This window comes from Vicugna pacos, chromosome 11 (genome assembly GCF_048564905.1).
Source record: "Vicugna pacos chromosome 11, VicPac4, whole genome shotgun sequence".
Classification (NCBI taxonomy): Eukaryota; Metazoa; Chordata; class Mammalia; order Artiodactyla; family Camelidae; genus Vicugna; species Vicugna pacos.
In genome coordinates this window covers 56,093,407-56,120,932 of record NC_132997.1, presented here as the reverse complement: position 1 = coordinate 56,120,932, position 27,526 = coordinate 56,093,407, and the positions used below count along the sequence as shown (strand labels likewise).

The window sequence follows — 27,526 nt, the reverse complement described above, 5'->3', positions numbered from 1 at the left end:
CTTACCTAGGGCAACTTAAAGAAGAAATGTCTCTTTTTTCCCTCATTCATCCAGAAGCCTTTGATATGTATGCTTTGGATAAACTGTCATCTTACGTTTAAAGGCAATGTATACTCCAAGTCATTCAATAAAACTTGAGAGCAAAAAAAAATTTGTATAGAGGAGAAAATCCTTTCACATTAAGATTTTTATCTTCAGTTAGAATGTAAACTCTTTGAAGGGCAGAGTATTTAATATTTGTTCACTGTCATATTTCCAGTGTCTAGAGAAAACATTCACTGTATAAATTTGGACAAATCTGCTGCATTATTTATACCTGGGCAAATGTTTGAGCCAGATACTAGACACTAGCTCATACACTGGAGTCACGTGTTTTCCCAGACAAAATTTCAAAGCAGTTACAATGACACTAAGTAGATGTCACCCAAGGGACATCTGAATAGAGTCAGGCAGGAGAATGGGTCAGAAACAAGTATAAGAGGCCTGAAATAGGATGCGATAATAGGAAAGGGATTAAATTAATATTTATTGTCCTCACTTTCTGGTTTAGTTAAATTAGTAACTTGATTTTAGTGAACATATATGACCTCTGACTTTTACATCTTTTTCATTATAGATTACTAAATATATTGAATATAGTTCCTTGTGCTATACAGTAGAAACTTGTTTATTTTATATATGGTAGTATCTGCAAATTTTGAACTCCCAATTTATCCTTCCCCACCTCCTATTCCCCTGGTAACTATAGATTTGTTTTCTATGTCTGTGAGTCTGTTTCTTTTCTGTAGATAAATTCATTTGTATTTTTTTTTAAGATTCCACATGTAAGTGATATGTTATTTTTCTTTCTCGTTCTGGCTTACTTCACTTAGAATGACAACTCCAGGTCCATCCACGTTGCTGCAAATGGCATTTTATTTTTTTTTATGGCTGAGTAGCATTCCATTGTATAAACATACCACAACTTCTTTATCCAGTCATCTGTCAATGTACATTTAGATTGTTTGTGTCTTGGCTGTTCTAAATAATGCTGCTTTGAACACTAGGGTGCATGTATCTTTTCAGATTAGAGTTCCCTTTGGATATATGCTTAGGAGTGGGATTGCTGGATTATATGGTATGTCTATTTTTAGTTTTTGAAAAATCTCCATACTGTTTTCCATAATGGCTGCACCAAACTGTATTGTCACTAACAGTGCCACACCCTCTTCAGCATTTATAGTTCGTGGACTTTCTAATGATGGCCATTCTGACTGATGTGAAGTGATATCTCATTGTAGTTTTAGTTTGCATTTCTCTGACAGTGATATTGAGCATTTTTTCATGTGCCTATTGGCCATTTGTATATCTTCATTCGATAATTGCTTGTTTAGTCAACTGAACATTTTCCTCCTGTATCTATAGGCATATCATGTAGAAAATTTTTTAAATGAGGTACAGCTATATGCCCAGTGAGGGAACATGATCAAGGTATACCATGGATAAAAACAGAATTGTAGCAACAGTAAACTCTAATATGTACACATATAGTGAAGAAAAAAAACCAACAAGAGTATAAACCATATTATTAATAGTATTTATCTCTTGAGGAGTGTGATCTTGTGGAGGAGATTTACCTTTTCTTGTATTTATGCATTGTTTGAATTCTTTAAACGCTTTAAAGTATATGCACTACATTTGTGATCATAATACATGCCTGTTGAAAAAAAAAGAATTTAAAAATTGTACTTGCTTCACAAATCCTTCCTTGAGAACTGCAATCTTTACTGACATGTTTCTCCTAAATCCCCATCTAACTTGTACTATTTACCTCTAAGAGTTTGTATAAAGTCTTCTGTTAATTCTTGTGTGTAGGTCTTGTTCCTTTCTTCAAGTTGCTTATTGTCCTGCTTGGGACAGATGCATAATACTAATTCTGAATCTTTTCAAATTCCTAGAAAGGGTCTAAACATGGTAGGTTCTCAAAAACAAACAAACAAACAAACAAACCACGGCAGAACTGAGTTAGACACAGAGAGAACAGCCTTGGGGTTATAAAAAATCAACAGTATTTTTCTGACTTCTTAACTGGCACTGGTAGGATGCTCCCTAAGTATAAGGACGATGCGACATCACAGACGATCAGAAAAGGTTGGAGAAAATGGAAAAGATAAATGATCTCTGAGCTGTTGCTTTGCAAGAATGGGTTTTCTGTTAGAGGGAGAGGGCATTTTTCAGTGACCACAACATATACTAGGTGAATGCAGCAGAGAAAATGTTTTGGGTTAGTAAGTATTGTTCTACCCTCTGATGGGTCAGGAAGGAAAGAGAAAGGGAATTTCTCTTGGGGAAAGTCCTTTCCTTTTCCCAAATTCTGAAGCACTGTCTATCCACAGGCTCTGTGTCTTTTTAAATGTATAGACCTCTTGCTTCACCTGAAATATATATGCCTATAACAAATTCCTATCCTTTTTCCTAGTCTGCCATCCTCCCTGGCTAATGTGGGATCCTGTCTATGTAGGATCTGTAACTTATCAGTTTAAATTCCATGAGCTACCTCCATCCCTAATTTACTCACAGCAGTTCTGTTTTTGGAAGCCAGTAATCTAAGAGCCTGAGTGAAAATTAACATCCTCATATACCAGAGACAAGCAGATGGTCTGTAGAGACAGGTAATTTTGCACATTGACTTAATAGGAGAATTGATGCTCAGTTAAGAGTATGAGGGAATGTGACGTCAGGGTTGAAAATTCCATTCCAGGACAGGCCAGGTTAAAAGCTTTGATCTCCCTCTAAAGGTTCCATGCATGGAAAGAGAGGATGTGGCTATTTTAATGTCTAGATCAGACAGACTTCCTTCTGACATGAATGCTGTTAAGCAGCTTGTATCTTGGAATTAGAACAGTCTTTATCTTGTCTTGTGCTCTTAGAAGTCTTATTCCCCCAGGAACTTGGACAAGATATATTTTCCCAGAGACTAAGAAGAGAGAACTCCCCACTCATGGGATCCTAGAGACTACATAGACATAGGGGTGTCTGTCTCAAAAATCTAGTATCTGTTTGTCTCTTTCTGTCTCTCATGCCACCCCCCCCCCCAACCCTGGCTTTGGTGTGGTGAAATGTCGTCTTTGTAACTTTTCCAAGTTTTTAGTTCTCCCACTTGGATCTCTCCCATTTGAACCTGTCTGGCCATCACCGAATTGGGTGAAGGTCATCTGCTTAGCATTTTCTTGGGCAAGAATCTGACTGATTCAAGTATAAGACATACTTACTGTTTTTTTTTTTTTATTATCCTCTCTTTGAGAGAGTATCAGACCACCCTTTTCACGGAGTAATGACTTTATTTAGCATAAAGAACTTTAAATAGTCCCAGTGTTTTAGGTTGACATGGGAGGGAAGGTATGGAGTGATAACTTGGGAATGGTCCTGTGTAGGCAAGGAGAAAAGAAACAAATATTTGAGGCTGAGTGGGAATTTGTGAGTTTTCTGATCATGCTCATACTTTAAAAGGCTGAACTATCAATATGGTTGGGCAGGATGGACGATTTCAAGATGTAGGAATAAACAAGTGACAGACTACCCAAGAAGGCTTCAGAGTTCTCTTTGCATCTATGAATTGTTTTTCTGTTTCAAGCCAAGCCTGATCAACAATTGTGTGGATTTATTAGCCAGTATGTTGGGTGAATTAGCATTGGTTTCCTATCAGTTGCAGAGTCAAAGGGTTGCAGAGAAGAAGACCACTATTTGATGAATTATTTCAGTCATCTTCAGCTTGTTTTATCTGCTCATGGTTTGAGGTAGCCCAACAATTAGTTTAAGAAAAGATGAATTATTGTTGAATCATTGCTATGGAGAAAACTAGTTTGAGACTAACAATATTTTTCTCTTAGAGTTTTGAACCTTAGGGGCCTGCAAAGAATTCCAGGAAAAGTTTCTTCAGTTTCTTGGTCTCTTGGGCTGCTGTCTTGGGATATTTTGTGTAATGGATCATATTTTTCTTAGTGAAAAAAAATATATTCAACTTTCCCTATTTGAGTTTCTTCTTAAGTGAATCACAACTGACAATGTTGTCAGCTTTCTTACTTCCCACTGAGGATTTTATTTTCTCAGACCTTGCTTCTTTTTAAAAATATTTGACTTTTTTTTTTTGACATAAACTACTTTTACTAGCAAATTGTATCCTATTAAAAAAAAAAAAAACTAGCCCTTCCTCATTTAACTTCTTGTTCTCTCCTGTGCTCAACATTTTGCTTCTGCTCTCTCCTTCTGAATCCTGAATAACTGAATTCCATTACCTCTGCAATTTGCATTTTCCCTCTGTTTTGAGAAAAATAATGATTTAGCTGAGATAAGGCCATCATTTTGAATCAAATATAAAAAATTATTTTTGGAAAAAAATCTAATTTGGCAAGATAAACTTAATTTAAAAATTTATTGTTTTTAAATTTAAAAAATTAAATTGTAATTAAATTTAAATTTTAATTGTGTTTAAAAAAAATTTTTAATGGCTACAATTTGCTAGTAAAATTAGTTTATGTCAAAGTTTTTGGTTTTAGAGGTGATGTTATTTTCATTGCACAATTTTGGGCAAATCTTGGAATACTTAATAATGAAACTGTTATCTGTGGCAACCTCAAATTTCTATGGTAGTGTTATCACAAAACTTACTGAGTTACTGAATGAGAATCTCAATTAGATTTTTTTGACGTTCCTTCAAGACTGTCATTCCTCTATTGAAGTTTATTAATTTCCATCTTCAGTTGCAAACATCCAACTTTTGCTGATTTATCTTATTGAATGGCAGTAGTATTTCCTTGTGGCTCACATGGAATATCCCTTGGTGAGCTAGAGAAGGTGCTGACCTTGGAGTGAAGGAACGGGATAGACCTGGCCTTATAACTGACTGGTAGACCACTGTTTCCTTACTGATTTTCTATCTGGATGATTTGTTCATTGATGTAAATGGGGTGTTGTAAGTCTCCTACTATTATTGTGTTATTGTCAGTTTTTCTCCCTTTTATGTCTGTTAATATTTGCTTTATATATTTACATGCTCCTATATTAGGTGCGTATGTTAATAAAAGTTATATCCTCATCTTGTATTGATCCCCTTAACAGTATATAATGCTATTTTTTTGTATTTTAGCATAGGCTTTGTTTTAAAGTCTACTTTGTCTGAGATGCATATTGCTACCAAAGCTTCCTTTTCATTTCAATATTTAGTCCCATCGTCTCACATTCAGTCTGTGTGTTTTTATCTCTGAAGTGAGTCTCTTATAGGCAACATATAGATGGGCCTTTTTAAATCCAATCAGTTACCCTTTGTCTTTTGATTGAAACATTTAGTCCATTGCCATTTAAGGTGATTATTGATAGGTTTGTACCTGTTTTCATTTTGTTATTTGTTTTCTGCTTGTTTTTATAGTTCTCTGTTGTTGTCTTTCTTCCTTTTTTGTTTCTTCCCTTGCGGTTTGATTTTTTTCTTTAGTGTTATGTTTGTTTTCCTTACTCTCTACTTTTTATCTATTATAGGTTTTTGATTTGTGGTTACCGTGGGGTTCATGTATGTTGACCTATAACTACATCTGTTTTAAGTTCATTTAAGTTCAGATATATTCCAAAAATTCTACATTTTTTATTCCCTTCCTCCCACGTTTTTGATTTCATGTTTTACATCTTCATGTCTGCTTCTTGTTTATTGTAGTAATAGTTTAACAATTTTTGTCTTTTCATCTTTGTACTAGCTTGTTTGAGTGGTTGATCCACAGCCTTTACTATGTATTTGCCTTTACCAGTGGGATCTTCCCCTGTCTTTATTTCTTATTTCTTGTTATAGCCTTTTCTTTTCACTTACAGAAGATCCTTTAACACTTTTTGTAATGTTGCTTTAGTACTGATGAACTCTTTTAGTTTTGCTTGTCTGAGAAGCTCTTTATCTCTCCTTCAATTTTGAATCATAACCTTGCTGGGTAGAGTATCTTAGATTGTAGGTTTTTTTCCTTTCACTCCCTTCTGACCTGGAAAATTTGTTGAATAATCAGTTGACAGCCTTATGGAAGTTATCCTGTATGTGGCTTTTTGTTTTTCTCACGAGACAAGAGCCTGGCGTGGGCTAGGGGATGCTAGGGTGGTCCTGGCAAGCTGGCCAGAGCCCCACGCAGTTTTCAGTCAGCTGCATCCAAACTGGCTCTTGCTTTTGAAGAGCTGAGTCTTGGTTTCAGCCCTCTGGTAAGCTCCACTGGTTTTCTAACTAGCTGAGGGTTCTCATCTTCATGGTGGGAGACCCCAGTGCTGGTGTGCCTAGTATAGGGCTTGAACCCCTCACTTCCCAGAGCCTGTGGTTCCCCTCTCCTCCTCTGTGTTCCTTGCTACAGGTGTAGGTCCTGCCCAGATCGCTCTCCTCCCTTTTACCTGTGTGGATCTTTCTTTGTAGCCTTGATTGCAGCAAAGCTGTTCTGCTAGCTCCCAGGTCAATTTCAGCAGGAGTTGCTCCATATGTGGTTGTAATTTTAATGTGTCTATGAGGGGAGGTGAGCCCCGTGTTCTCTTTGTCCCCCATTTTGAGCTCTCCTTGTTTTTCAGCTATTTCTTATTGGCTTTCCAGTCTCTTGCCCTGTGTAGCGTTAAGTGTTTAATAAATACACTGAGGGAAAATCCATTATTTGTTGGTCTTATTTTTGTAGCTCTCTTCTTTAGGAAAACTTGGTCCCTCCAGTCCTGCCTAAATCAGCAGCCTAATCCACAGTTTTTATGTGCTCAGTTCTGAAATGCCTCCAAATTCTCTGATGGTTTTATAGCAGCCACCCTCTTCTTGGTTTCTCAACCTCTCCCAATAAACAAGAAAATACACATGCCACAAGGAAAGAAGATGGACACAAAATACTTGACTGCTCTCACTGAATGTTAATCTCTCCCGGATTTTGACCTCTGAAGTTTCATTTTCTCTATAGCACTCCAATTTCTTTAAACAATTTTCAAGTATTTTAGCTGAATTTTCAGTTGTTCTTAAGAATAATGCAGGTCTGCTACATCTAGTATAATTAGAAGTAGAAATCACTGCCCATTTTTCTTAACTACTTATTATTTTAGTTGATTTATAATTTATGTGCAGTAAGTTACTATCTCAAGTGTACCCATCTGCTGATTGACAGATCAACTTTTTACTATGTAACTGAGCACCATTATTTTGTTTTATTTTGTTATATTGGTGGAATGCCTTATTGCACCTCCAGCAAACACAGTTTTTATTTTTGATTCATCAAGTTTGATTCATATAAAGTATTATTTTCCTCATAAGCACATGAACTTTTTGGTCCTTGTCTTAAGGAGTTTACAACCCAAGATAGATAATTAAGGTTTATTCACAAATGTGATGTTTGGGGAATTTTTACAGTGTGTTAACTCGCCCATTTCCCTCCATTCTGAGCCTCAGAGGTTTGAAACTAGGGCATCTAGCATCACTGCCTTCTTCTTTCTAGTCGAGGCTCTGATCAAACTTCTCTGTCTGAGTTCACTCCTGGAGGGCTTGGGGGTTGTTGTAAGGCATGCATTTTTAATTTGGTAAAATTAAGTCTCTTCAGTTAAATCTACTGTGAAATTAAAACCTTGACTCAAACCTGACATTCAGCAGCATCCCTCTGAAAGTGTCCTGATTTTATGTGAACTCAAATGGCCACAGTGGGCCTTGGGTCCCTTTAAATTTTTCAGGCTCAGCTGCCTGATGGGAGATGCAGGATTGTTGCAAAAAGACAAGAGTACATTTCCAGGTGTGGAAAGATCAGGCTAAGGTAGATATTCCATGTAATGTGGGGGTATTCTCTTCTTGTACCATAGGGCCCTCTGTTAAGTAGCTTGGGTATTATTTAGTAACTGGTTACTGAACTATGTGCAAATGACTCTGTTACCACTGGACCCTTTTCTGATTAGTGGTATTACATTTTGTTTTTAATTAATAGTAGTGGCACTGAGCTCCTTTTTTTTCCCCCCTTTGGATTCAACATCATCCATCTTTAGAAAAATGCTAATTACTTTTGGTCTGATGTTCTTGTCTTTCTCTAGCTACAGAATTTTAGTATGCTTAAGGAAACACTTAATTGGAATTACCTGATTAAGACTCCATTTTCCAGGTAATTTGTTTAAGTAAACAGAAGGTTGTTTGATTTCTTGCCTTTATAACATTAAACAAGGCTAAATTTTACATTTTTGTTAACTTTAAGGAAGTATGTATTTTTAAAGGCACAGTTCTTTTATATCTTAAGCAGTAGATTATTTACATATGGAATAAAAGAACATACCTCAGTGAATCAAGACTTGTACCAATATTTTGTCTCTAAGGGTCTTTACTCCTAATTCCTAATGAGGTTAGAGTTGGGAGCCTGGGTGTATGCTTCTAGTGTTTTCCTTGGGACAAGCTTACAATAAAAAAATAAAAATTTTATTTTAGAATACTTTGGAGTTTAAAGAAAAATTATGAGAATAGTACAGAGAGTTCCCATGTACCCTGCATTCAGTTTCCCTTTGTACTAACACCTTACATTAATATGGTACATTTTTAACAATTAATGAATATTGATATGTTATTAATAACTGAAGTCCATACTTTATTCAGAATTCCTTAGTTGTTTTCCCTAATGTCCTTTTTCTGTCTGGATCCTATTTGTGATACCACAGTACATCAAGTTGTCATTCTCCTTAGATTTCTCTTGACTGTGACAATTTTAAACCTTTGGCTTTTAGAGTTATGATTGTTTTTTCTCACTTGTAAGATATGAACCTACACTGTATGTGGCTCTTTCTCTATTTTTGGCCCTTGGATTTCAGATTCCAGTTTACATGCAGTCTGTCTCTCTTGTCTCTTTCTCTCTCTCTGGACCTTTTTGTTGTTTTCTCCTCACTTAAGAGCCTCCCCTGTGGTTTTTAGATTTTTTTTTTTTTTTTTTTTTTTGCTTCCTCCTTAGCTGTGACTTGCTTTTAGGGTTTCCCTGCATTTAACTTTTTCTAAGCTAAAGCCAAGACTAAGGAACCTACACTGCTACGTCTATTTCTTGAGTAGACAGCTCTTTAATGCCTTTTTCTGATTTATACATTAATTTAGGATCTAGAACAGACAGGTATTTGCTGTGTGACTGAATAATTAACCTCTCTGAATGGACATTTTCTCTTAATAACTGTTAGAATTCCTAGATGAGTTAGATGATGATGTAGTGCTTGCTATGGTGTTCCTTCCCTCCTCCATCCTTTCCTTCTACTCTGTAAGAATTGACTAATTGAACTAAAATACAACAACATGCTTGCTTCTGATAGTGACTTACGCTTTCCATTGATAATGACGTCAAGTTTTGTTAGACTAGAGAAAGCGAAAAATATTCCTATACATGCAGCATAAAGGAAGTGGGCTAATTTAATCACATTAGAAAAACCAAAGAAATGAATAAACTAACAGAATAATTTCATAAGTATAAATACCAAATGAGTGCTGCCTATAGTTTACCTGGAGACTCTTCTAAAATTATTACCTTGAAATGACTTAGTGTGTTAGCCTGGATCAGAGGCTAAGGCTCAGAAGAAATTAGTATAAGAAACTGGAGTTTAATTAAAATAGAGAAAAGGATTATATAGTATTGCAATGACAGACCAGATATAGAAAGATTTAACTTGTTCTGATGCATTGTGACCCATTCATTCATTAGTATAAAGTCTATTTTGAATGAGTTACAGCAAATAAAACTAACATTTTGGTCCTGTCTGTGAAAAACCACTTACAAGTGAAGCAGATTTGTGTGCTAAAAATTAATAATTCATCTGTCTCTCCATCACTTTCATTTTGCATCCTCTATCACCATCCAGTTGTGTTAATTCTACTCAAACCATCCACTATGCTGCCTAATCTCCTAATTTAAACCATCCCTTCCCCCTCCTGAGAACTAGTGGAGAGAGTCTTTTTTTTTTTTCCACTTTAACTTTGATACTATTTATCTCAAATTCAGTAAGACCACTTTTTGGCTCACCTGAACTTTGAGGACCAATGTCTACTGCCATCTTCAAGTTAATTTACTTACCTGTCTTACCTTAGGCTGGTGGCCAACTCACCTGTTCTGATTTGATAAAGTTTATGACTGATCACCTCTTTCAACAAGAGCCATTCAATAATATAAGAGCATTGATGTGGTGCCATTGCATAGATGAGATGGGGACATAATACTTCTGTATATAAGGTCTGTGAGATGGAAAAGAGGATGAGTTTACCTATTATGTTTCCCTCTTAGACATTTCTTCCATATTTTACTATCAATAGGCCTTCAACAAAATTCTGTCCACCACTTACAAGTCACAATAGGATTTTTCCTGTTGAAATTTATGTGCTGATTCTTATTTCTTGGAAGAGAGACATTAATTTTCTGAACAAACCCACAAACCATCTTGTTTTTCAAGTATTACAGCATCTCTCCAAGGGTGTGAGATGCTTCCTTTTAGGCAGTTCATTCAGAATCTGAGTGAGCCCATCAGCAGTTTTCTCATTCCTGTATGTAACTGGACTGAATCTTATCTTTAATTAGATATAGAGATAATGAAGGAATATTTTTATATGGTTTTTAAAATTTATACTCATGGTAATTACAAGTTTATTTTAGGTTTAATTTACTTTTATTTTTGTCTAAAAATGGCTGATTTTTCTTCCACTAATTGGGAACTTACTATAGGTTGTACATGCAGCATCTAGTTTAATCCTCACAAAAATCTTTTGGAGCAAATACTATGATGATCTTCATAAGAATGAGAAAACTGAGGATCAAGTAGGTTATGTATGTTACTCAGGGTTCTGTAGCAGTAAGCTTGAGAATTTGAATTTGAATCGTTGTGAATGATAGCTCCTTATCTTACAGATTACAGTCTCTATCATGTGTCCATCATGACTGGGCTGCAGAGTAGATGGGAGCTGTCTGCCCAGAGAGGGGCCCTCATTGATTCAATCCAACTAAGGGAGATCGAATTCACATGTCATTATCCGTGTCTTGTTGTCTCAAGGAGGAACTGAGAGAAAACTAAGAGGCCAATATTTAAGAGAACAGACATTGGTAACTTTGGAAAACAGGATAATTAGGCCAAATAAACTTGAAGGAACAGGTTGAGGCTCTGAGCAATGAGCAAAAGAAGTGCTGATGGGGCATTTAGCACTTGTACTGTATGATAGGTGGCCTGAGTTCAGAAGCCTGGGAGCAGTCAGACAAGGAAATGTTTAGAAACTGAACTTTTATCATAGTTTTAAGTGATTATGCTGTTTGTATTTGGTAGATATATTTTGTTACTCATTCCTTTATATCTGCATGGTTTATGTATTTTACAAATTAACCTATGTCATCTTTGGGAGTTTCTTTGTCCTTATGAGGTAATAGTAGGTAGAACATTGCTAGCTTGTTATTTTTTCTCATAGGTTTTTGACTCTGAGGAGATTCTGACTTCTGTGATAGCATAATGGGTTTGGATGTCATCCTTCCATTCTCCCCCTTAATAAATAAAATATGGTTTCTATAGCACTTCTGACAAACAATCATCTGGTCTCTGTGTATGTAATGGGATAATGTAAGCAAGGCAACCAGTACATAGCCTTAGTCAATTCATGTTAGCTCTGTTGCCTTTTAGGCGTTCATCTGTATGCTAAGCTATAATATTTTTTTTATCTTTTACCCACTGGTAAAGCTTCTATTTCAGTTCACTTTAAAATAAAGTACCTACAGATTTTTAAAAAGTGCTTTTCTTAATATGCTGTGCTTCCTTTTGGATTTGCTTCTGCCCGTGGTTCTGGCTTATACACTTTGTGGTGCTGTCATATTCATGTCAGGTGGCTTCTCCTACCCTAGATGTTCAGGCAGTGGATTTGATAAGTAAACATGGTATATCTGTCTTGACTAACTGTTTTGTCAGTGATAGAATTTAGCAACAATGTGCTTGCAGTTTCCTCCCTAGAGAACCAGAGTCAAACACTTACTTCCTAGCCTTGAGTTCCCATTTCTCTGACTGATCAACTGGTTCCTATCGAGCAGAAGTGGAGCATCCCCAGTGCGCTGCTAATGTTAAGGAAGTAATAAGTAAGATACGTGACCTTTTCTTTTTGAAATACATACAATGTGATAGATATAAAATAAGAAAACTCAATTCAGCATAAAATGTAATATGAAAAGTTCCACAAAAGACAAAACATGTGCTATAAAGGTTTCAGAGGAAAGGGGGGCTATCTAGGTGAGAGAATGAAAAAAGGATTCATAAAGGATGTGGTATTTTAGATGGGGTCTTAGTGGATGGGCACATAATGCTAAGTTTTCAGTGATAATTTTATAGAAGTGAAAAAAATTAATATTGTTATTAGAAAAGGTGTAGAGAAAAAAATACTTCCCTTAATATACTGTTGGCATAAGAGTACATTTTTATTTTGAAAGTAATTTAGCTGTCTCCTATTAGAATTTTAATTTGCATGCCATTTGACCCAGGAATCCATTTTTGAGAATGGATTTGAAAAAAAAAAAGTAGTAAGTTATAAAGGTTTACAGACATTCATTTCAGCCTTCTTTGTCATAGTTAAAAAGGGAATAAACTGAAGGCTCATCTGTGGGAATGGTCGATAAATTAAAGGCTATTTATATTATAGAATATGAGGCTGTTACTAATATCAATGAAGGAAATTTCTATATATTGAGGTGAAGGATTCTATGTGAATTATATGAGAAAAGCTAGTTGCAGAATAATATATATACAATATCAACCTTTTATAAACCAAATCATTTGTCAAATGTATCTTTGTGCCTGTATTTTTTCATATAAAAGCATGTTTATTTTAATCATGAAAATAATTACAAATTTTATCAAAACAGCCAGCAATTATTAATGGCTGAGTATGTTACAGGAATATGGACTATTATGGTGAGCTATTATGTTATAATTAAAAACGTCTTCTGATGAAATAAATGTCATGAGGATGTATATACAGTGTTGTGACTAGTTAATAACACTGTATTGCATACATGAAAATTGCTAAGAGTATAAATCTTTAAGTTCTCATCACAAGAAAAAACAATGATGACAGATGTTGACTAGGCTGACTGTGGTGATCATTCTGCAGTATATCTAAATACTGAGTCATTATGTTGGTACAGCAGATACTAATATAATGTTATATTGCCAATTATACCTTAACTAAAAAGTCTTCTATCTGTTGAACATAAAATGTATTTTAAGTGATTAAAGCTCCATTTTGTCAAAAAATGCATAGAAGAATAAAAATATAGGGCCCTGTATACTTTTGCCTGTTTAAGGAAAATGCAAATAGCTATTTGCCAAATCAGTAACACTGGGTTACTTAATGATGCACTTAGAAAACAGAGAGGTAGTTTTTTATTTTCATATATTTCTACTTTCAGTTTTAGTTCAACAATGCATTAATTGTCTAATAGAATAGAGACTTTGACTTTCAATTTAAATTAAATTATTTAAGAAATAATCTGCCCGAGGAAACCTTTAAAAATGCTAATATTTAAAAAGAATGGAAATAGAATTTGCCCAAGAAATGTGTTTTACCAGTTGAAATCAAAATAGAAAGGTATGATCATGTTTAGGCTCTATAGATTCAGACGATCTCAAAATAACTAAAACTGGGTAAGATAAAGAGCCATCAAATTCACATGTAAGCAAATGCCTTCTGTTCAGATCAGTTGACTAAATTCACATATTTTTTCCTTTCCATCTTTAGGCCCATAAATATATATTCTTCATATTGAAATATGCTATCAGTGCCCCCAAAAAATCAGTGACTATGCGGTCAGAGAAGTCCCATCATCTGCAAACTGGAGATCCAGGGAAGCCAGTGGTGTCCCTGTCTCACGGCCTGAGAGCCAGCGGAACTGATGGCCTGAATCCCAGGCCAAGGGCAGGAGAAAACTCATGCCCCAGCTCAAGCAGGTGGGTGACAAGAAATAAAGAAGGTAAGTCTATTTTTAAAACAAAAATAGAAATGTACAAAAATTAAAAAATAATTATGGAAAAAAGCACAATAAGTTATTCCTAGAGGGTGGTAGAATTAGAAAAGGGAAGGGGAACTTGTTATAAAAAGATTATAATTTGTGATTCAAATAACTGGCAATAAAAATATTTAAGTCGTTTAGTGAGGAAGAAAAAGAATGAGCAAGTTGCTGGTAATCAAGTATGGTTTGGATATCAGGAAGGAAGGACTGGCTGTAGGTATGACTCCTGGGATAAGGCACAGGGACCAGTGGTGCAGGCCTGGGTAACGCATGGGTGGAGCAAAGTCTGTGGAGGCAGATGAGACAGATTGAATGTGGCATGAACAGCTTGTATTTTTTTGGTAGCTAACGGGCAGCAAGTGAAGCTGTTGGAGCAGGGGCATTACATGACTCTAGATGGTTTTGCAGGAGTGTTTTCCAGCCCTAGGTTCAGGGTAGACTGCACAGGGCAGAGCCTGGAAGCTGGTAGAGCCATTAAAAAGCTATTTGCAGTACGTTAGGCAAGAGATAATGACCTGTGCTAGAGGGGTGGCAACAGTTTGGAAAGAGAAAAATGAAAATATATTGGACAGAGACTGCACAGAGCTGTCAACTTATTGATGTAGATAGTGAGGGAGGAGGACGAGTAGTCATTGGTGATTGAGAGAACCATGATATCCTTGGCAGAGAGGTGTCTGAAGGTGGCTTGGAAATTGAAGGTGACAAGTGTGATTTATGGCAGAGTAAGGAAACTGAAAATTGCCACTCAGATTGAAGCTACAGTTCTGATTTTATGAGATTTTTGCATAGATAGAAGTCTGAGTGGACACAATTTATGAGAGAGAAAAGGGACAGAAGGTAGGACTTTGATATTTACATTTTGACTCAAAAGAATTAAAGCAGCCATTGGGAAGGGGTATTCAAAACAGCTGGAGGAAAATTAGAAAACCTTGAGCGATGGAGTCCAACTCACATTTGGCTGAAATCTCTGTGTGCTTTTATTCTCTTTTATCTAAGTCAGTTTGAGGGGGATTGTGGTGATTCTACAACCATTAGAGGGGTGACAGAGGAACTTCATCATGGGAGGATCATGCTGACCCCAGCATCACTTAAGGTTCTCTGACCAGTATGTTGTTGTATAAGGATGTGATATAATAGGAAGTACACCGTGCAACCCATAAAGAATTCTAGTCAAAAGGAAACAATAATTTGAACCAGAATCAATGGAGCCTTCAGAGCTGTCATTTTACAGGAAACCCAGTGGATATAGGATAAAGGTAAATCAATAGCACAAGGGAGTAATCACTCAAATGCAAATACTAGAAATTCTGTTAGGCCCAAAGACCTAGCTTTACCAACATAGAAATGGCAGAAAAAAAGAGACTTAAAGGTCGTAAGAATCCCCCACTCACCCGCCTCCTCTAAAGGGAAATATTTGAGTAAGTGTTAAGTTGGTTCAGACAGCATCACTGCTCAATCTTTCCCTCAGGAAATATGGTCCCTTTGGCTCAAGTATCCTATAGTTTCCACATGTCCAATTAGTTTCTTTCTTCCCTTCTCTTCCTTCGCCTCTTTTTAGGACCAAATTACTTTCTCTAACTTTAACGCAATTCATTTCCATTTCTTAAACCTTTTAAAAAGTTTCCTTGTGTAAGAAAATGTTTTCCTTGTTAATTTTAGTAGTTTTAATTATATATATATAATTTGAATTCTTAACTCTTAGAAACCTTAATTTCTACTGAAAACTAAGAAGTAACTGTGAACTATTTGTTATACCAGTATTTTTTGATTGGCAAACTTATGAATATGCTTCATAATCTCTAGAAACAAACATATTTTCTCATAGCGTGATTTGTTTTCAATGTGGTACAACACACTTTTCTAATAGAACCAAACATTGTTAGGTAAACTTAGACTTACTTAGCAATTAATGTTTTAGTATTTTACCTTATTTGGAAATAATTTAGATATTCAATAAATTCCTATCACCTAACTTAAGAAAACTCTAAAGTTTTAAGTTACCAAAAGATCTTGGACGCTATCTTTAAGTCTTATCTCATGTTCATCTAGCTCAATCACTTGTTTCCCACAACTGTGTTTAGAATAACCATGAAAACTTCACGAGATTAGATGAAATCAGCCATCATCCCAAGCTATTTTTCTTGCTGACAAATTTTGTAATAGACAACACAAACTTACTTGACTTTCAATAAATCTAGGTAGAAAAAATGCTTTGTGCTTAATGCTGATAACTCTAAACACATGCCTACTCTAATAATATTAAATTTGCTTTGATTTACTGAAGATTAATCCCAGATCATGTGAAATTGAAAAATATGTGGGCCAATTTCTATTATATTTTTGAGAATTTTTATCTACGTGCCTACTTTAGCCAATTACTTTGACAAATTTGACAATAACTTCTGAAGGTAAAAAATGCCCTATCTATAACACACACACACACAGACAAAACCAGAGATCCCTTAGTTTTACTTTAAAATTTTAGTTATGAATCAGGTATAAAAATATAAAACTCACTAGTTTATAAATAACAATTGGAATAAGTTTATCTGCTGAGATGGCTAAGGCACTTTACTGTTTGTGGAAAAGACTTTAGAGATTTGTATTTGTCCTTGAGAAATTATCTTAAGGAGGCTGTGGAGTTAGATTTTGGAAAAGACTCCTTCCCGCTCTTTTTTTTTTTCTCTGATTTTAGGTTCTACCCATTGAGTTAACCAAGCTCTGTCTCAGGAGACTAGGCTGTGTTTTGCAAAGCTCTACAAAATAAAAAAATGTAAGGTAAAGACAGTTGTTTTCAATCCCAGAAAGAACTGGGCTGCTGACTAAATGATATCAAAAGGCTGATCTAGCCATCCAACTAAAACACAAATCAAAAGATGTCTATGTTCTAGAACTTCAGAGTTCAATGTATCACACCTTCAAAAAGTCTGCACAAAAGGCCCTCTCTCTTAATGCACAATTTAACCCTAGACAAATTCACCCCAGAGGTAAAAAGCCTCCACTATTGCCCCAATATTAGAACTAGATTTCACTTCACACTGTGTGGGCTCAGGCAACCCTATTGACTCCCTTTAGCATGTTCAATGAACATTGTCTGAAGGGTGGATGTGTATGTCTTGTCTTATAATATCTGGCAAAGGAACATTCCCCAGTGAGACACAATAGTCAGGCAAAAGAATGCAACTGAAAGCAGTTCTTTTGCTCCCTTTCTGTTCCCCTCTAACCTTGAGAGAACCTAATTATAGAAATGAGATCACTAAACTAACTCCTGACTTATGCTCTCCCAGGTGCACACCAAGCCTGGCCTAATTGTGTGGGCAAAATTACATCCAAACAGAGTCGGCCAGTCTGCACACAATAGAGAACGATGCAGAACCCAACTCCTGCCTTGATGATTCACTGAGATTCCCCATCTCCCATCCCCTGCCTTCTTTTTCCCTTCAAAAACAGTCATGGTTGAGCAGAATCTTGGGAGCTGATCTCCCGACTTGGGTCCATCTTCTCTCCAGATTGCCGGCTTTTCTGGTTAGAGTATCTTTCCTTTCTACTGACACTTGCTTCTCTATTACTAGTTTTTGAGCAGCAAGCAGCCAAACGTGAGTTCTGTAACACAACCACCTACATAAAACCCATTCAAATATACCAATTTTCTTAGAAACTTTCACCTCACTTCCATTAACTCCTATACCTCTAACCAGAGCTTCCACTAGGATCCCATCAATAAGTCTCTGACTTTAATACTGGGTAGGGAAAGTGTTCAAGACCAGAGATAACATCCATTCCCATAAAACACTCAGGCAACCCATTGACATAACCTCTTCACACAGCATTCCAACCTTTATAATTCCAACCCTTGTTGCACTTTTACGTTTTCTCAATCTAATTAATTGGTTTTGGTATCACAGCTCACAGGGTTTCAAAATCAAGGAGTCCCAGAAACTCCTTCTTTCCACCCCCTGGCCATTTTATCCATTCCTATGCAAAAGGCCTTGGGTCCCCTGTGAGGAACTAAGCCAAGGAACAGGCCCTTTTGTCAATCTTTAACTTGATTAATCAGGCTGTTGCCCCAGGTCTTTTCTGGTCAAAGTTCTCACTGTAATTTTTTGCCTTCCAGCTTTTAAAATTTCTCCAAACTGGGGTAAATAGAGCAGAGTTATTTGAGGCCCTCTAAAGTTGTGACCAATAGGGAGCACCTTTGGCCCAAACAACTTTAGGTAGTGCTGCATTAAAACCTTTGTTTTAACTCTATAAAATGTCTGTTTTATTCATCCCATTTCTTAATAACTATCTAAAAATTTCTATACTGTTAGGGATGAGTCCTTGACTCTTCCCTTTATGATTCTTCTTTTTCTGTCTTTTTCAATATTTGCTTTACTTACCTTATTTCTTGATAAACTTACACCTTGATGGGAACAGTCGACTGATTTTCCCCTCAGCTTCTTCCCATTCTCTTATTAATTAATGTAATGTTTTTTGTTAACAGCTGTAAGACCCATGAGGGGAACTTGAAACCACTATTTGGTAAACAAAAACAAAGCATAAATACAGGACAGAAATAGACTCATGGACAGAGAATACAGACTTGTGGTTATGGGGGGGGTAGAGGGTGGGAAGGGATAGACTGGGATTTCAAAATTGTAGAACAGATAAACAAGATTACACTGTATAGCACAGGGAAATATACACAAAATGTTATGATAAATCACAGAGAAAAAAATGTGACAATGAGTGTGTATATGTCCATGAATGACTGAAAAATTGTGCTGAACACTGGAATTTGACACAACACTGTAAAATGATTATGAATCAATAAAAAATGCAAAAAAAAAAAAACCCACTATTTGGTAAGACTTCCCAAGTCATTGTTTTTTTTTCCTTATTAAGGATAGCTGTTGTATTTCTTTGTATATACCTTTTAATTTGGTCTTTCAATATGTAACAATAAATTGGTTATTTATGATGAGAGGTCTCTAAAAATTTATCAATTCAGAAGTTTTCCCAATTCAAAGGCTCTATTGTCTGGCCATCAATTAGTAGGACGTATTAGTGACTAAAACCAGCAAACCTTTTTTATGACTTAACAACTAATGAAAGTGGCATCTCATGAGTTTTTAAAAGGATGCAGCCTTCACAAGAGCCAAAGTTTACACCTAACAACAGTCTAAGAAAGTAAAGGTCTTCCTGGCACAGGGGGACTAGCAAAGCAATGGAGGTGGAGACGGCAAAGGCCCCTGTGGACTGGGACCCCTTATGACACACTCCCCTGAGAGCTGGCACAGTGTTTACAAAGAGATGATAGTCAGAAGCCTAGGATGTTACTTGTGCTTCTGACCAACTGGATACAGCTGCTCACATTCCCAGGCTATTAAACTGGCTGCCAAATTCACACTGTATGTGTACCTTCCAGATGGCATACACCAGAGAGAGTTTTCTTACTGGTCAACAAGCCAAATTCTTGAGACACAGAACGCAACAAAAGGAAAACCTAGTCTGACCAGTGATTTTCCTCCTTATGGCAAATGACACAAAGAACAGAGACAAAGAAAAACAGTAACCATCTCTGGGAGGAAAAGAATCAACAAACTAAGAGTAAGCTACCAAAGTTCCCAATAGTTGCTGAGTCCAAGGAACTAGTTCCACAAATATTTTCTCCTACTGATTTAATTTTAGAAATAGAAAAAGGGACCCTTACCACTCTTGTTTCCAACTGATCTTGCAGGCAAAGATCTGGGAGGCCGACTGACATGGTGAGAATCTTGACTTTCTGCCATCTTTTGTTGTTTGTCCCAGGATCTCTTAATTGCAGCAGCCTTGGGATAGGTAGTGTCCAGACAGTAAAACTGATTCCTGCTGACTGTGCCAAAAATCAGGGATGAAGAAATTTTCCTTCTACCCTTCCAGATTTTTCTCTCTGGACTAGGAATTAAATTGGTATAACACAGGTTAATAGAAGAAAATTAAACAAAAATTTAATAATATCTATATACAAGAGAGAGACTCAGGAAAACTGAGTAACTCGTTAAAGTGGCCAAATCCCTTTTCAGCTAAAGTTAAAAAAGGATGTTGGCGTAGTGGTTTGGGACTTCAAAGGGAGGAGGGCAATTTAGATGGACATGATTAACAAATGTTTGCTGGCTCATGCAGAGACAGTGGGACAGAGTTCACTCTGGCTTCCAAGGCCCTGCTGAATTTCTCCTCACCATCTAGCCCATATTCTTTTCATACATCTCTGGTAATAGCTCTATTCTGGGAACAGGCCTTCTGACCTTCCTGCCAACTGCCAAAATACACTTTGATCAAAGATTCTTCCTGAGTCTTTTGGGCCTTGATTGTTTTCAGCCCACTATAATCCACATGCTAGAGAGACACACTTGGGATGGCAAATTTTGCTCGCCCACAATGTCCTGGACTCTCTACATCTTCTGGCATTCCTTAGGAGCAAGAGTAAATACTTTACAACATGATATAAGAACAAACCTTAATACAATTTCAGGTCCAAGAAATTTGCTTCACACTTTTACTTTAATGTAGTTCCTTTTTCAAATGAAAAACTCCAATGTGTTTTTTTTTTATTTTTCTTAAAGAGAAGCTATATTATATAGTTTTATATTCATTTAAATATAGAGGTCTTAAGGACTTAAGAACTTGAGTGAAACTCTAATACAAGTGTAAATATGTACTGTATGTATTTGTTACTTGCATTTATTACTTTTTGACCTTCAAAAATTTTAACTTAGTCAGATCTCTTAAATTTTGGTCTCATTTCTTTCTATTGAAAAGAGAAAGATGTTCTCTTTTTAAGTTTCATACACACACACACACACACACACAGTAACCATTTAAAATGTACCTTGTACTGTAAAATACATTTTTTCTCAATGTTGCTAATAAAATGTCCCAAGATCATTTAAAGTATAATCTTTCTGTTCTCTGTTGCCTCCTATAGCATACCACAAATTCTTGCATATGATAGATTTGTAGGCTACTGTTTCACTGAAAGTAAACTTTGTATTTTACCATCAGAGCTTATTTGACCACACTGTAACTGCTCTCTGAGAAACCTTGTTGGTACTCTTCCTAACAGAACTCCAGTTTATAGAACTCCTTTGGATGGCTATAGCTCAGTGAAAGTCAATCAGATCTATTTTGAAACCAATCTGGTACATTCCACGGAATTTTACAAGTTCATGGATCTGGCTCAATGTGGGTTACAGTAGTTCATACAGACAAGATCTGTCTCAAAATGTACCAAATAGCCCCATAAGAATAAAAATGAATTGCATAAATATCAAAATTTTGCAGCAGATCCAAGCAAATTTAACAGTTTTTATTAAGCAAAAGTGTCATGTGCCATAACAACTCCCACAATCACAACACACAAACTGCAGACAAAACTTTCACACTCCAATGTGTATGTTTATGCCTCAGGATCTGCTAACACTTCTCAAGTGGGAACCATTTGCTGTTGAAACAAACAGTTCCCTTATAAATCTCCAACTAGGCTATGAAGACACTGACAATTATGTTGATTTCTAGGAACGATCATTATTCAAGCTTCATCTAAGTAAAAATGTTACTTTTCCATAAGGTTGTATTATCTGAGTATTAAATTTAAGAGAAAACACATTCCTTTTATATAATCATTATAATGATACATTAACTGAATCATTTATTTTTTTGCACTGTATTTGTCTACTCTGTGCAAAGGTACTTGGGATACAAAAATGAGTAAGGAAAGGAAATAAAGGGTTTGGTATGACTTTACCCTCAAATAAATAGAATGAATATGAATAAGATGATAATACATATATTTATATCGCATAACATATTTATTTTTATATATTATAAATGCCAGCATAAAATGACATCAGCTACATGGGAAATGACTGATACGAATTCCTAGTAGAACTGTTTGTAAGAAAATCAACAATGAAAGATATTTAGACAGTAATATTGAGATTTTTAATGGCTTTTGAATGAAGAGTTGGACTTAAAAGGAGTGTATTTAAGGCAAAAAATTGCAAAAGAAAAGACACATACTTAGAAATGTGTATGAAATGTTTAAGGGAAGATTAGTAGAACAGTTTGGTTAAGGTGATTTGTTCATAGAAAAGAGAAGTAATGTTGGACATATCAGCAGAAGCTACAGTGAAAAGTGTGTTTAGTGCTGGGACACTGCTTCACTGAGAATATTCGAGACGGAGAAGGCCAACAAACAAGGCGGAAGTGGGTAGCTGGCACCAATGTGTTTAGTATGGACTGGATGAGAAAGAGAAGTGGGGTTGTCACAGCAACTAAGACACCATAGAAGTGGTCTAATTATAACATTGTTTTTCTACTAATGCTTTCTTTTTGTTTGTTTGATAACATAATCTTTTTCTTCATTAATTAATTTCTCAAAATGGAAAAACTAGAAGCAACAGAACAGGCCCTTAAGATGCTAATGTGAAATAAGTACTGATTGATTGTAGACAATGCCTCAATGTAGTGAAGCCATCCGAAGAGCAGTTATTGAAAGTTCAGATGTGAAAGTTACATGTTCTCCTTAATACTGTTACTTTTCTTAAGAACATGTATTCAGGACTCCAGAAATTGACTTTAAGACCATATTTTCTAAAACTTAATTTCTTGATCTCCAGTTTCAAAGTTACTTGGTGATATCTGAAACTGCAGATCCCCAAAGACCACTTCATGCTTACTGAATCAGAATCCCTGCCAGTGGAACCTAAGAATTTACTTTTGTTTAATAAGAAGGTAGGTGGTTCTTAAAGACCAGAGTGTGTATTCAAACACAGTGATGGGGAAGTAATTTTTCTTTTTTCTTTTTCTGCATAGTTTAAGAAATCTCTGTGCTATGTTATTGCTACTTCTTAAGGAGTTGTAGGAAAGTTGTCCCCATATGTGTGTGCTATTAAAGCAGTTTTTTTTAAAGCTTTTACATGCAGGAATGTAAGGACATTCTTAAAACTGCAGGAAATGTAAAACTGATAATTTTTGTTCATAGTGGAAGAGAAACCATTAAAAAAAATTACCTTGTAGTGGTGTTCATGTATTCTTATTTGAACCACACTGTTAATGTCCTTCATATGATAAGACTAACCTGAATGTTAGAGAAGTCCAGAAACTAGTCTTCTTATATTGCCTCAGGAGGTTCATAGAATCAAATCACATCTCCCATCTTAAATGAACCATCTCACAATCAGTCATTCTGGGAAGAAGATAACAATGAGAGGTACAACATGAGGACTGAGGGCAACATTAATCTAACAAAAAGGGGATACATTCCTTTCTGGGCTTGATTCATCCTGATTTTTAAAGGTGGAAATGATTCAAACAACCTGTGGGTTAGAATTCGGCTGTCTTGTACCAGAGTACTAGTCTGAGAGTTACCCAGAGAGATCGCTGCTAATGGACTCTGAGGAAGTGTGGAGCATCAGTGATTGCCAGAGGAGACCACCCGTGCCCAGTGGCAAAGCAGCATCTTGAGAAATCAGCAGAGGCAGGAGTGTGGTTACCGGATGAGCCAATGTTAGTGGAGGAACACGAAGGGCACATTTGAGTATGTATGAGGCAACACTGTGGAGCACACTGAGTAGAGATCTCTTTCTAATGATTATTTCTTGTTGGGGTTGGCACTTAATAATTAGAATTTTTAAATTACAGATTTAATTTTTAGCAACATGTTACTAAGTTTTATGATATTCGTTTAGACTTTATTACCCTGGTGTGTAGTATCATGACCCTGGTCAATAACTTCAGGATTATTACTTCCCTCTTTGACCAGTTCTGGCAAGTATAGCTCATAATATCTAGGAAGTAAACAAGTAGGTTTAGCACTTTTCCTCATAGTGTGTAAACAAGACTTTTAGGAGTGTTCCATGACAAAGATTCTATTTCTGTATGCACAGTACATGAGCTTTGCAGGTAGGTACTAAGGAATCATTAAAAAAAACTTTCATTGCTTTAGTGTCTATTGAGAACATCTGTGATACCTAGAGGAGACAGTCATGGGGCCAATAGGCTCTCTTGGATAGTTTCCCTAGTGTACTTTCCAAAGTAGAGTAGGAAGGACAACTTCTAAATAAAGTCCCTGCTAGAGTTCTGGGGGTCAGGTAAACTTGTGAAACAGTACACACCTGGACCCTGCCAACAAGCTCCATTGATACATGTAAAGTAGATTCTCTGAGAAGGCCAGCACTGAAGAGACTGCTATAAGGGATTATTCCAACCCAGCCTTATTGAAACATAGAAATCCATTTTTCCTGTTAAACTTAACATATAGGTAACACATTTTAGACACATCTACTAAAATGGAAAGATTATAGGCCTTCTTATCACACACAATGCCAGCATAGCCTCTTACTAGCCATGACCCATCATTTGTAAAACACTTGCAAATTAAGATAGGTATCTCCCAGGGAGGTTTTCTTCCCCCTAAAATCAATTGATATAATATATATAAAGACTATAGGGAAATCCTGGTCAGTAGAGTTTTTGTTGTTGTTGTTGTTTTTAATGCTAATTTCTTATTCATCTTCAGAATTTCCCAACCAAAACGTCTGAAACTCTTCTTAAGTCAATATTTTGGACTTGGCTAAAGATAAGAAGAACAGGATCTCAGTGAATAAAATAAATATATTTATAGGCACAAAGTAGTGATGATATGGAATAGCATAAAATATAGAAAAAAGAAAGTATTAGTAAGATTGAATTAACTTTTCTTAATAAAGGAAGCTACTCATTCCGTTTCCTTCTAAAGAGAAATGAGGATCAACCAAATGCATAAAAAGTTACTCCAGTTATAGATAATTCTACCTTACCACACTATTAAACTCAATAGGTTAAAAAAAAAATGCTTGCAGAAAATCAATCCCGAGGAAGACAAATTACTACCCTAGTAAAAATGTGCAATTTATTCATTTAACTTCAAAAAGACTGGATACCTGGATTCTTTGGCAGTAGCCAAAGAAGGTCCAATTAAAATTTGCAAACAGATTGATCTTATTTCTGCTTTGGTTGATCTCTAACGTGTATCTTTCTCTGCTCATAAATAAGATGACACACAAAAAAGAACTATTGATTCTTTCATGATCTTTTGCTTGCCTTTTTCTCCCAGTACTCTCAAAATGATGTAGCCTATTCTCAAAATAAGGCTCCTAGGATAGGAAACAGTACACTGTGTTTGACAATTATCAGGTAAATAACTGTAATAAACCCTATTCAGTTTATCCCAATAATCTTCAAATGTCTCTTCTCATTTCTAAATACCTAACAAAAATGTAAAAATTAAAGTTGGGGTAAGTCACTGACTAACCATGCAATGAGCAAAGATTATGTGAACAGCACGGCTCCTTCTTTTAATAATGTATCTTTGGGAAGAATCCTACTGAGAATGTACTTAAAATTTACGGGTAATTTCAAATAAGAAAATCTGTCTCAAAATTCCCAACCTCTTCTACACACCTCTACTCAAGTTTCCTGCTGACTTTAGGAACCAAATTCTCATCCCTCAAGTCTGATCTTACATGTAATACTAATGAGACAGGGAGGGAGGGGTGGGGGGAGAGAGAGGTGAAGAGAGTCCTGAATAGGGAATTAGGAGTTCTGAAAATTAATCCTGCTTGCTTTCTACTTCACTGTATCATCTTTGGAAAACACACTGCTTTCTACTTCACTGTATCATCTTTGGAAAACACACTGAGCCTTTCTGAACCTCAAACTTGTCATCTGCTATTACCCTGGATGGACTTTAGCTGATCTTTAAAGTTCTCCTCAAATATTATATATATATTTACTTACTTTCTCTACATATATAAATATGTTATAGCATACATATATATTATGTATATTTTATACAAATTATATACTATGTAATACAAATACAATGTTTATTTGTATGTATGTACATATACACTTACACTTAAATTTAATTCAAAAGCCCAATCTCTTCTTTACATAAAAAAAGCTTTACTAATAAATGATGAAGTACACTGAGTCTTTGCCGAGTAGTAGGTTTATGATTGTAAGCCATCCTCTGCAGGACTTTTGGTCTTGTCCAAATGTCTTATGGACATTTTGGATAGGACCAAATATCTGCGAACCAAGCCATCTCCTGGATTCTGATACACTCCTCACTTCCCAGATAAACAACATAATAACCCACAACAAATGTAACAGAGGATTTGAAGGCTTCAGAAGTCAAAGGATTGTCCAGTTATGAGACCTGAAAGACCCATGGCTAACCAAAGTTGAATATGGTGGAGAAAGATAGCAAATGGTCATAAGGCAATATAATTATCAATATTATGAAATATTTAAGGATCACAAATACTTATCTATGTAGCCACATCAATCAGCTAGGAAAGATTTAAAAAAAAAAAACACCCACAAGAATCTAGACCAGACAAGGGCTTCCATCCAAAAGACTGGAGAGAGAGAAGTAGCTGTACAGCAGGTTTCACATCCCTGTAGCTGCTCCTTTATCTTAGATTCCTCTTACACTGACTTCCATGGTCACCACCACATTCTCTATGACCCCTCCCCAAACTTAGATCCTCCTTTTTTCCTTTTAACCTAAAGATTATTTCTTAAAATTTTTATGTTTATCCTGTTAGTACAGTAATATAGGATGAGATTTCAGAATTTTTCCCTAAATGAAGGAAGACCAAGGGGAAATAAACAGAATACATGTTATCTAGTTTATGTTAATACAACTTATGATATATCTCCTCACCTTCTGGAACTCCCTCAGGGTAAACAAAGCACAACATCCCCTGTACCATCAATACTCATACTTATCACCACAATAAGCTGAGAGTTCATTTGTGAAAAGAAAATTTGATAAATTGATTATGAAGTGAAAAAAAAGTTTTACTTTAGGTAATATTACAGTGAATATGTAATACTTAGTAGAGCTGAATGAATATAATTATGAACCAAATAGTTTTATTAATACATGTTCTTTCATGGAAATGTTTAAGAACAGGTATGGGGCAACAAAGAAAGAGGGTCTTATATGGTACAAGTAATGGTATGAAGACTTCAGGGAGAGAAATGCTTGGCCTCATTTTCCAGTTCTACACATAGACACCAGTAAAGATGACTTTCAACGTATCATATAAAGCTTGATCAACTTTTTTTTTTCTGGCAACCAATTGTTCAATTATAGGTTTAGAGTAATTAAAACTAAAATTATACAATATTTAAGCTACACTTTGAGGCTTTTGTGATATTATTGATACTAGCATAAGAAATTCGTAACTGGAAAATCAAAACCGAAGATTATACAAGGTAAGTTCTAGACTAGCTGACTTAACTACAGATTCAAATAACTGAATTTTCCTTCTGTGACCAGAGACACTAAACCAATCAAAAGAGGAGGAAGATGTAGCAAATAAAGAAATGTGAGTAGCAATAACCATAGGAACATGTACATCAGCTGCAGGCAAGGCTTTCCATAGAGAGACGATTCTAACGATCATTAAGTATCTGGGTTTTGGTCCTGTGATCCCCAGAGAAGCCTTAGCTTTTTAAGC

The 27,526-nt window shown here is 35.8% G+C and overlaps 1 long non-coding RNA gene across 1 annotated transcript in view; it reads left to right on the top strand.

Annotated features, from left to right (window-relative positions):
• Positions 1-27,526, top strand: part of LOC140699330 (uncharacterized) — a 355,563-nt gene that overhangs the window by 305,995 nt on the left and 22,042 nt on the right. Inside the window, exon 4 of the long non-coding RNA XR_012077408.1 lies at positions 13,721-13,929. This is a non-coding gene — a long non-coding RNA (uncharacterized lncRNA). The remainder of the gene's footprint in view (positions 1-13,720; positions 13,930-27,526) is intronic.